Consider the following 11,730-nt stretch of genomic DNA (forward strand, 5'->3'; position numbering starts at 1 on the left):
CATCTCCCATTATCTCATTCCCTCTGTTTTTGTACGATTTTCTGATTTTCCCACCACTTTTTGCGATACATGAGATCTCAAAAAATACGTCAAAACACAAGATTCATTGTGTGCTCCATATTATTCGCTAACCGGCCATAAACATTCACACCTGTCATAAAAAAATACACATGAAGTATAAAATTAAAATACATAAGATGCTAATATAATTGATGGGTAAATAATTTGATTTAAATAAATATCATGATTAATTGTGATGTCAATAAGATTTGAAATTCAATTATTTTTATGTGAAGTTAGAGCTCAAATTTTTATTGTCATCTTTGAGAGACTTTTAGCAACTAAGGTAGCTTAGTTGGTATCCACATCATTTTGAACTACTCAAATTAATCCTGATAGTAAGCATAATATCATGATGAATAGAGTCATACATATACAAATGACTGTTTATTTCTGTTTGTGTCATTTACAACTCACATTATCAAACTAAGAAAATGTGATTCAAAATATTACTTGTACTTATTAATAATTATTACTCCCTTCATTTCTTTTCTTAAGTTAAATTTGGTTTTTTAACCGGTACTCGTATTAAGAGAAGTATTTTGGGAGTAGGTAAAATAGGAATATTCATTTTGGAAATAGATGAATATTTTAATAAATGATAATATATGCATTTGGAGTATTTAGTCTGGTAAATGAGATTGAAATAGTTGCTTTAAGATTATGTAAATATTTTGGCTATCCATAAAAATAAAAATTAAAGAAAGAAAGAAAAAAAAATATCATCATTCAAGTGTATTGAGTAATGAGTACCTCCGTGGTGGGAATGGTTCGTTGGTAAAGAGTTGGTTAGTTGGTAAAGAGTTATGCGTAATCACAGGTAGATAAATTAAACGAAAATCATCCTCGAGGTTGCAACAAATCACCCGTCTCTAAAAAAAATATTATATTTTAGCAATACATGCAAGAGATATTGGAGTTATTTGGTAATGTTTTTTAGTCAGCTTTTTCATTGACTTTTGGCTTTTTAAGTTAGACAAACGGATATGATTAGTGTTTTATAAATGGATTTTTAGCACTCTATAGCTGAAAAGCTGACTTTTCCGCCAAAAATATAAAGCTAGTCTTGACTTTTGGCTTTTCATTCTTACATTAACTATTCTATAATTTTTTTAAATAATTAACAATTAATAATTGATGATTAATAATTAAAAGTTATTAATTATAGATATTAATTAATCATTAAAGATAAATAACTAATAACTAGTAATAAATAATTATCCATTAATAACTATGTAGTATTAATTAACAATTAATCATTAATAATTAATAATTAGTACTCCCTCCGTCCCCAAAAGTTCGAACCTTATGGCCAAATTGTAGTCCCAAAATGATCATCCCTTTTGCATTAAAATATCCACCAATTTACAACAATATTTGTGCAAAATTAGCTTTCCCATATAAAATTTTGTTTTTCCATGTACTTTTATTATTATATCTCTCTACTTTTTGTAAACCCTAGGTAAATTTATCTTTCCAATATACTTTTACTTCTTTTTATTTAATTTTCTTAATACCCGCAAAATCAACCCAAAAGAGTCGTTCTTTCGGAGACGGAGGGAGTAATAAACAATTCATTATTAATTGGTAATTAGCAATTAATCATTATTATCTACAATAACTAATAGGAAAAATTGCAAAGAATAATACAACATTTGGCTCTTTTTTTTTTTTTTTAATAATACAACCTTTGGATTATACCTGGATAATACAACCTTTGGGGGGGTCTTAATTTTAAACAAGATAAAAAACTTGTAACTTGTTAAACCGGTGGTCCAGGACACATGTCATAATGTAATTGGTCTAAATATTATTTTCTTAAAAAAAAACTTAATATAATTAATTTTAGAATTATAATTTGTGATAAAAGTTGTTTTTTTTATGTCATTAGCTTTAAATTTTTAACAAATTAAAAAAAAAAAAGAAAAAAGAAAAAAAAAAGAAAGAAAGAAAAGAAACCCACCCAGAATCACGGCCGTTGGATTAATTGAATCAAACGAATTGGAGCGTTTGGCGCGGCTGCTGTTCGATTTGGAGCGTTTGATGTGTTTGGTTGTTCGAATTGGAGCGTTGGTGCGGTGGCTGTTGTTGCGTGTGTTGCTTAAGGTACCGTGTTGGTCGTGGCAGAGCTAGTTGATGTAAGCGTTGCGTAGGTTTCGCTGGCTGGGGTGGCATGATGGGGTTAAAGAGAAAGGGAGAGTATAGATCGGCCGGCGGTGGGGAAGCTGGGCGCCAGCCGACCAGTGCTGGGAGGGCTGCGTGTTGGACTGTGGGGGAGGTGGTTGTGCCTCGGGGAAGGGATGGGTGGTTTTTTTTTTATAATTTTGTTAATAATAAAATAATAATTAATTAAGGAAAATTTGTCAAAAACAACCTTTTAAAGTGTCTATTTTATTAAAAACAACCTTTTAAATTTTTTTTTGCAACTTCAGACCACATTATAAAATTTTTTTACCAAAGACAACCTAATGCTAGTTTTCGGCGTTGACTCTATTTTTCCGATGTTGACCACGAGTGTGTGAGGCACGTGACTTCATATATTGCTAATTATACCCCTTTCCCCTCCAATTAACTCCTATTAAAACCCTTCAAAGTGACAAATTACTTTGAGAGAGGAGGGGATTTAGTACGAGTGAATTGGAGGGAAAGGGGTGTAATTAGCAATATATGAGGTCACATGTCTCATACACTCGTTGTCAACATCGGAAAAATAGAGTCAACGCCGAAAATTAGCATTAGGTTGTCTTTGATAAAAAAAAATTATAATGTGGTCTTAATTTGTAAAAAAATATTTAAAAGGTTGTTTTAAATAAAGTGAACACTTTAAAAGGTTGTTTCTAACAAATTTTCCATTAATTAATTAAATTTACAAAACCAATAAAATAATGACACGTGTCACGGTGACCTACAAAAACAAGTTACAAACAGGTTATGTCTTGTTTAAAATTAACACCCCCTAAAGGTTGTAATAATCAGGTATAATCAAATGGTTGTATTATTAAAAAAAAAAAAAAAAAAAAAAGGCCAAAGGTTGTATTATTCTTTGCAATTTTTCCTAACTAATAAATAGTTCAAACTAAGTAATTGATAATTAATAAATAATTATCAATAATAATATTAGTTAAAGTAAAATATACAGAGTAAAATATAAATATACTTATGTCCTCAAAACTCATTTTGTATACCTATAGGCTACAACGAACAATTAATAGCTAATTTTACCAAATATATGTAAAAATAGTTAATAGCCAAACTGCTAATGCAATTGAGCAACCAATACAAACAACCGATCCAACAACCAATTGACAAATAAGATCATCATATGGTGCAAGATCGTCTTAATGATCATTGTTATGATGAATGAATTCTTATATTTGATTCAAATGAAAATATGTTTCATTCGTGTTTTTAGATGCATCACTTTTTATAAATGAAAATTTCAATATAGATGTGTTACTCATTATTTTATTTTATTTTTTTCTAAATTAAATTTATTTCTCTGAGATCACATGTGCCCTTTCTATTTAACCTCTTTCTCTCTTTATTTAAAAAAATTTCTAAAAGTTTGTAATATAAAAGTAATACATCTTAATAAAACGGAGGAAATATTTGTTATACCCAATCTCTTTTATAGATTGTATAAATGTTCGTAGATATAAAAGTAGATAAAACTACCTTTAGTCCTCTCTAGGTTTTCTCCTTGGAAGGGTTTTTTGGTTCTCTCTAGAGTTTCCCCTTGGGAAGGATTTTCTAGCCTCCATTGCTAGATATTCTACTTTTTTTGAAGGTTTTCCTTCACTCTTTTCCTTTTCTCTCTTTCTCTTTCATCTCTTTTCTTCTGATCTCAATTGTAAATTTTTGTAGGGGCTTCCATCGGTGTTTTTGCCGATGGTAAGCCCCAAAAAACTTTTTAATTGATTTCAATAAATGGATCTCATCTTTATGATGGTGTTTATTTAATTAGGGTTATTTCTTTGTTTGTTCGTGTACTAAAATTTGAAGGTTTAGGGTTTCATCGTCCCCGAAAGTATCTAAAATGCCATAATGAGTTTTTTCACCCAAACAACTACTCATCCGTGGATCTCAAGCTAAATTAGTACTAACTCACAGATAGTATTGATTCGGATGAAGTTTTTTATTAAGGCAATCATTGATCGAATCTGTAATGTAACTAGTTCTAAGGCGATTTGTACTTGTGTTGGAATTTTAGATTTTGTAGGAATTGTTTGTAAGTGCCGTTTAAATTAATGAAATCTTTTTTCTTCTCGTTTTAAGAGAGAGAGGGGAAAAAAAAAAAAAGAAACTATCAACCTTTAGCAATAAATATTGAAAATAGTGAGAATTGTCTATTAAAAAAAAGTGAAAGTTAAATTGTGATAACGATTGATATTGCAATTTGGACATAAAATTCTACATTACATGACCAATAAAATACTTAATGAACCTTCCTCAACTTTCTACAATAATCTAAAGGAAATATCTTCACATCCAATTCCATCTGTTTGCGTGTGATTGTATGAATGCTGAATCACCCATAAGGCCATAATCAACGTGAAGCATGAGTTCTCTCCAATGCTTCACGAGAACCATATTGTGCTCCGTATTTTAAGCTACCCGATCATTAACTTTCGCACCTATCACACAAAAAAATTAGATTAATTATATAATTAGCAATCATAAAGATAGAAACATGCATTTAGCAATAATAAAGAAAGAAGCATGCATTTAGCATCCTCTATGTTTTTTTCACCTGTAAAGCTTTTTTTTAAAGGACAAGGCTCGGCGAGCCTAATTAAATCAAGAAATATTGATCTCCGCCAAGGCAATTAAGCCTTACGAAACAGAGTCAACAAACACCTGCTCAAAACCATTACAAGAATTAAGTCTAACAGCCTGACATGAAAGCAAGAAAAATGAATGAAATCTTTGCCTAGTGAACCTTAAATACTCTACATAACAAACTTAAAAGACAATCCTCACTTGTGTTTACCGAATGTTGTGTACGTGTGTTTACATAACAGTAGCTAAGAGAAGTCTCGAGAATGAGCCTGGATCAGTAATACACTGCCATAAATTATACGTAGTATGTTAAAATACACTGCCATAAATTGAAAGCTAAAACATAAAACTAAATACAAAAAATAGGTAGATTAAGTTCATAATAAACTGCTAATTTAATTAGCGATTTTACAATAAATAAACCTATAGTGGCTATATATATAAATGAATTAACAGTTTACTACAGTAAAAAGGCTACTACCATGTTTTTTTTATGTCAACAAAACCACTAATTGAGTTCGAGAAAAAAGAGCCTATTTGAGAATTTTGGCCATCTTTTACAACATTAAAAACAAAATTTTAAAAAACAAATTCACCACAAATTCTTTATCAGCTAAAGTATTGAAAGTAGTTGGCATCCACACCAAATTAAAAGGTACTGATAAACTAACTTATAAAAAAATTTCAACTTGAAATCGAAATGATCTAATCAAACAATAATTTAACAACTACTCCCTAATTTAATAGGCTAAAAGTATTTATTGGCTACATCAAAGTCAAAAAGAGCAAATAATTAAAGAGGTCGTTCTCTTAGATATACATATAATTGTCATTGAGCCTAAAGTGTCGAATTTTTTATACAGTACTACATAAAATAATGGGTTGTTTTCTAAGGTACATCATTGCTCTTGTAATTAATTAGTTTAATATGGTTTCAATATCAACTATTCAGGCAAGTGGTTTACAATGTACTAGTTTCACTTTCAAGCAAGTGGTTCACAATGTAGTACAGTTTCAAGCAAGTGGCTTCTATCACTGTCGAAGTGATTTCTGTCATGAGTACAGTTTCCCGCTGCTCGACTGCTAAAATCTACCAACTACCACTGCTAGTTTTTCCAAACAGGGCATACGACTCTAGGAGAGTCACAAGTTGATTCAAAGACTGTTCATTTCATAACCATTTATCAACGCTGATAGGTGGTGCAAGAATGTTACTATCCAGAATGAACTATGAAGGTGGTGCACGAATAAGGGCATAATATAACAAAAGAATATGGAAGCAAGTGCTAACAAAAAAAAAAAAAAAAAAACCATAGCAACCATCATAACAGAGTAAAGCATTATTCGAAGCAAAATATTAAACTATCACGGCAGGGTAAAGCATTATCAGAAAATAAAACTATCATATGCGGTAAAGCATTATTCGGAAGCAGAAAATTAAACTATAGGAAGAACGTTAAGAGTACTCAATTTTGTGTAAATTACAATTGCAAGTAAATGATTCTTGATCTTAACTCCCACAACATGAAACTTTGTCTGAAATTATTCTTAACAAACTTTTAAGATGTTCTTGAAAAATGATGGCAATAAGCAGAGTTTTACCTATCAATTTACGCAATTAAGCAATATCCAATGTCCTTGTAATCTGATTGTAACTATCAAAGACGCTTGACCACAATCATAGTATAGATCAGCTATGAACCTTAACTCCAAATACCAACCTGTATGAGGGGAACAACAGTTTCACTGCAGGTACGGACTAAAACACAGAATAAATTGCAAAGTCAGAACCAAAATAAAGTACAGACTTACTATAATTGGCCAACAAATCCAAGATCAAGTCCTGAAACACACAAGACAAGAAAAAGAAGAAAGGGAGACTGAAGTACGCAACAGATTTGACAAACATTATCAAGATTCAAGAAACTCGTAAATGAAACACGTCATACATTTGAAGTTAATGAACATGCAACACATCAGAGATCATTTCGTCAACCACATGGAACATGAACATGCAAGACATATTAGATGTTATTCAATCAACTAGATGGAAATAGAACATGGAACATATCATATGAGAAGCTATCAAACGGATTGAAAAAAGGTACATATCACACATGTTATGTTATCTCATCAACCAAATGGAATAAACATACAGCACAGATTCAAATCATCCCATCTCAAAAACAGGAAAAACGGAAAAACAGATGTACTACACATTAATCAAATAACTATTGAACACTAAACACTTACTGAATGATTCACCTTATAATGTCTCCTCCAGTGTTCATACCATGAGGTTGGCTACTTTTCTTCATAAAGAATAAACAAGCAGATATGTGCAGTTATGATGATCAATTACATATAGTCTAAGAAAATTTACTAACTGTTTTCAAATGTTTACATTGAGTAAAAAGGTTAATAGGCTGTTAGTGTTCATTGTCAATGCATTGAACAATTGCAACATGGGCTACGGAAGTTGTGAATACAATGACAAGTTTAAATCTATTCATTTACTTGACACTTTCGGCTTCATTGGGTGAGGGGATTAAAAGAGTTAGGGAGTACGAATTCGAAGACTAGTGGATCATATGCTCCATTGATTGTTAGGCTGGGAAAGAAAAAGTAAACTGGGGAAGGGATAAAATAGATTCAATTTCCTTCCCATTTCAATGAACACCATTTGGAAAACTTAGGAAGGACAATCTTTGTGTCTGCTTCCTCTGAAATTGTTGCTTCAAAGCTTTGAAATTGTTTTCAACACACATTGCTACGACTCTTATTAAGTAGGGGAAATAATTTTCAACTTATAACAGTTTGAAAAATACATTTTGGGAAGAACTGACACGAAAAATCGAACTAAAGCATGATTGAATGATGATTTTTCTTGTCTATTGAGTGTAAAACCTGCAAGGCTTTTCTTCCTCCCAATTACAAGAGGGTTTTAAACCAGTGAATACTTACTAAAATTATGCTTAAGTAGTTTCTTTGATTGAAAACCATGGTGTAGACAAAACTGGAAAATCGAATTATAAAACTATACCAGCAAACCTTATCAAAACTGTGGTGAAATTGTTTCATTAATTGAAATTTGAAAACCATGTAGACAAATTCTGAAAATCAAATTTTAAAAACTATAACATCATAATTGTTATGAAATTATTTCTCTAATTGAAAACCATGGCGTAGACAAAAGCTGAAAATCAAAATTTAAAAACTACACCAGCAATTTAGCAAACCTTAAAAAATTGTGGTGAAATTGTTTCTTTAATTGAAAACCATGGTGTAGACGAAATCTGAAAATCAAATTTTAAAAACTATACCAGCAAACCCTTGTCAAAATTGTGATAAAAATGTTTGTTTGATTGAAAACCTTGGAGTAGGCAAAACCAGAAATCGGATTTTTGAAAACTATACCAGCAAACATCGACACAGTATGGCAAACAATGGTAATTGCTAAGCAATTTAGACAGAAGAAGCTAGTTCTAATCACCTTGTATTGACATCGAAAATCAGGTACACATCAGTAACATAAAAAGAAAAATCTATAACTGACTGATAAAACCATGGACATGAAACATGAAAAAAAAAAAAAAAAAAAAAAATAATTAATCAATAGCACAACAGAAAAACAACACAAACAATATAACATCATGTCAAACTCTCAAAATCCTAAAAGAAAGGGGGTGTTTAAGGCATCTGCCAAAATTTTAGCACACTGCAACACAGGGGTATGAGGCAGGTGGTATGGTGTGATTATCGGAGGCGGCGGTGGTCCATATAACATCCAAGAGAGCAGGGCGGAGTTGGTTCTGGCAAAACCGGTTGAACTCGAGCGTGTCGCCGCTATCCTTCTTCACCTCCACCATTAGGAAAGAGGAAGACACCGCGAATAGCTCGACCACGATTACCAGCCTACCTTTCCTACCCTTCTCCTGCCCTTGCAGCCTCACCACAGAGTCCCCAACCTTACTGACCTTGAACTTACCACTCAAGGCAGCCAAGTCCTCCAACCTCGAAATCACTTCAGTTTGAGAAATTGTTGTTGTGAATCCAATCTCTTCCCTCTCCTCCCTCTTCTTCTTCTCTTCCGAAAAGAGGGCGGAGAGGTCTAACCCTTCTGACATCGATATGATATGGAAAGCATTCAACGCCTCCACTTCCTTCTTCAGGAACTTGTTGATGGTGGTGTTGTTATTCCCTTCTTCTTCATCGTCGGCCTCGAAGATATCAGCCTTGAACCACTTTGATTCCATAATCTCAGCCAAGGTGATGCGTGTAGCAGGGTTAGGATCAAGCATCCGAGTGATCAACTCCCTCGCCTCGGCCGAAAACCAAGTCGGACAAGTGAAATCACCCTTGTACACCTTCCGATACATCTGCATAATATTCTCGTCATGAAAAGGGAGATAACCAGCAAGAAGGACAAACAATATCACACCACAAGACCATATATCCGCCTTCGAACCGTCGTAACCTTGCCCCCTTTTGCTAACCACCTCAGGGGCAACATAATGCGGCGTCCCACAAGTAGTCCGCAATAAAACCTGGTTATTCTCCTCTTCTTCAAAGAAAGCACTCAATCCGAAATCAGTTATCTTCAGATTATCATCTTGATCCAACAACAAATTCTCCAATTTCAAATCTCGGTGAAAAACCCCTCTACTATGACAGTAATCAACAGCAGAGATCAATTGCCGGAAATACGATCTCGCCGTATGTTCTTCCAATTTCCCTTCCTTCGAGACCTTAGCGTGGAGCTCGCCCCCTCGGACGAGCTCCAACGCTAAGAAAATCTTCGATTTGGTCGCCATAACCTCGTAAAGCTCAACAATATTGGGGTGTTTCAGCCTCTTCATGACGCTGATCTCCCTCTTCATCTGATCCATCATCTTCGCCCTTACGACCTTCTCTTTTCCCACAACTTTCATCGCAACGCTCTTCCCCGATTCGAGGTTGCGCGCATAGTAAACCCGGGCAAAGGTCCCCTGACCCAGCACCCTTCCGAGCTCATACTTCCCCTGCATCACCAATTTACAGTAATTCGGCCGCGACTCGGCGGCATTTTTGTTGCTGTTGTTATCTTTAACCGCTAACATGAATTCCCCCATCATTTTAGACTTGAGAAATTACGAATTAAATCTACTAAATTTACCCCGATTATAATATATACTTTACTCTTTTTTTCTAATCTGAGAGAGGAGGAGGTTTAAGAATTCACAAGATCTTCTATATTTTGTATTTTGTTGTAAAAAAACGAAAAACTACCCGTCTTCGACGTGTTTACGGTGCCAATTCCGGCCTCCGAGCACATGATGGTTCTTCTGAGCAATACCACCTCGCACATACGGGTTAAAAAGCGATAGACAACTCATATTTCCGCATTAATTCGCCGGCTAACGCCTCTTTCTCACGGCGGCTTTATGGTGGTGTATTTGTGTTTCTAACGGCGGAGGACAGAAAGTAGTTTTGTAGGAGAGAGAAAGTAGAGAGAGAGAATGAATATTGAGGTATTTTAGGTTTGAATAATATTGATAAAAATTGTAGGAAGGTATATATAGTGTAAAAAAAGGGAAAAATTCAGCAGAAACCTAGAGGGATCGTTTCAGTTGGCTTTTTTTCTTTTTTTAATTAAATATAAAATACTTACTGTAACTTGACTCATCCTGACGTGGAAAATTCAATACAAATTACAATTCCTATCCTTTATTTTTAAATAATTTGAAAATAGATTTGTTGGTTTGTTAGGCACAAATAGTATTGTTGTGAAACAGCTCATTCATAATCACAACATAAAAGGATGGATGGTGGTGAAGCTGAAGTTGACTCGCAAATTGATAAAAGTAGAATGGGTAAAGTTGGAAAAGGCATTATAAAAAATACGTGGATACAACTCAATAAGTCAATGGTGGTAGGGTATTTGCTTACTTAGTCTTACGTGTACCGTGTGAAAGACCTAATCATTTAACCCACACCATAATGCAACTTGCATTGCTACTACTAAAATCAATGATAATTGTTGTGATCTGATCCGTTGCACACCGCTACTACTTGATTTGAATTGTAGCGTAGATGCGTTGTGATCTGATCCGTTGCACACCGCTACTACTTGATTTGAATTGTAGCGTAGATGCGTAATTATCTGCCCCTTGTTTTAAGGACGATTCACTGCCTATTTTTTTTTTAATTTTTTTTTGTTATTAAGTGAATAATAAACGTGATTTATTAAGCACCTGGTTTTTGTTTTTGTTTTTGTTTATGCCGTTTTTGAATTCCCAATGATATTACACGGTTTCTACAATTATTTTGCCTTCAATAAAATTTGTTATCCTTGGGATTTTTTGTGGTGATTTGGAGAGAAGCAAATCGTGTAGCTGATTTAGGGTTTGTTGTTTAAGGCCCTGTTCTTTTGAGCTTCTGGGCAGAGCAGAGCAGATTTCCACAAAGCAGAGCAGAGCAGAGCAGATTTCAGCAAAGCAGAGCAGATTTCATTATTATTATTATTATTATTATTATTATTTTTATTATCATTATTATTATTATTATTATTACTAATATTGTTATTATTACTATTATTATTATTATTATTACAATTATTATTACTACTACTAATACTATAATAATAATTGTAATGCTTTATTATTGTTATTAAATATTAAATATTATTATTATTATGATTATTATTATTATTATTACTACTACTACTACTATTATTACTATTATTATAATCATTAAATTTTATTATTAAAAATTAATTATTATTAATAATATTAATATTATTAAATATTAATTATATTATTATTAATATATTATTATTAAATATTAATTATATTATTATTAATATTATTATTATTAAATATTAATTATATTATTATTAAATATTAATTATAT

General features: G+C 32.6%; 1 pseudogene across 9 annotated transcripts; it reads right to left on the reverse strand.

Annotated features, from left to right (window-relative positions):
* Positions 1–4,386: 4,386 nt before the first annotated feature.
* Positions 4,387–10,375, reverse strand: LOC145591598 (CBL-interacting serine/threonine-protein kinase 6 pseudogene; annotated as a pseudogene). 9 transcript variants are annotated; one of them, XR_014102330.1, is made up of 5 exons: positions 6,652–10,375; positions 6,442–6,560; positions 5,041–5,124; positions 4,811–4,917; positions 4,387–4,694 (listed from the first exon to the last, which is right to left on the reverse strand). The product of XR_014102330.1 is annotated as a CBL-interacting serine/threonine-protein kinase 6 pseudogene, transcript variant X2 (transcript). The 9 variants fall into 9 exon arrangements; XR_014102334.1 differs by having other exon boundaries at positions 5,051–5,108; positions 6,442–10,375; XR_014102332.1 differs by having other exon boundaries at positions 5,041–5,108; positions 6,442–10,375.
* Between the last annotated feature and the right edge of the window lie 1,355 nt (positions 10,376–11,730).

This window comes from Chenopodium album, chromosome 18 (assembly GCF_948465745.1).
Source record: "Chenopodium album chromosome 18, dcCheAlbu1.1, whole genome shotgun sequence".
NCBI lineage: Eukaryota > Viridiplantae > Streptophyta > Magnoliopsida > Caryophyllales > Amaranthaceae > Chenopodium > Chenopodium album.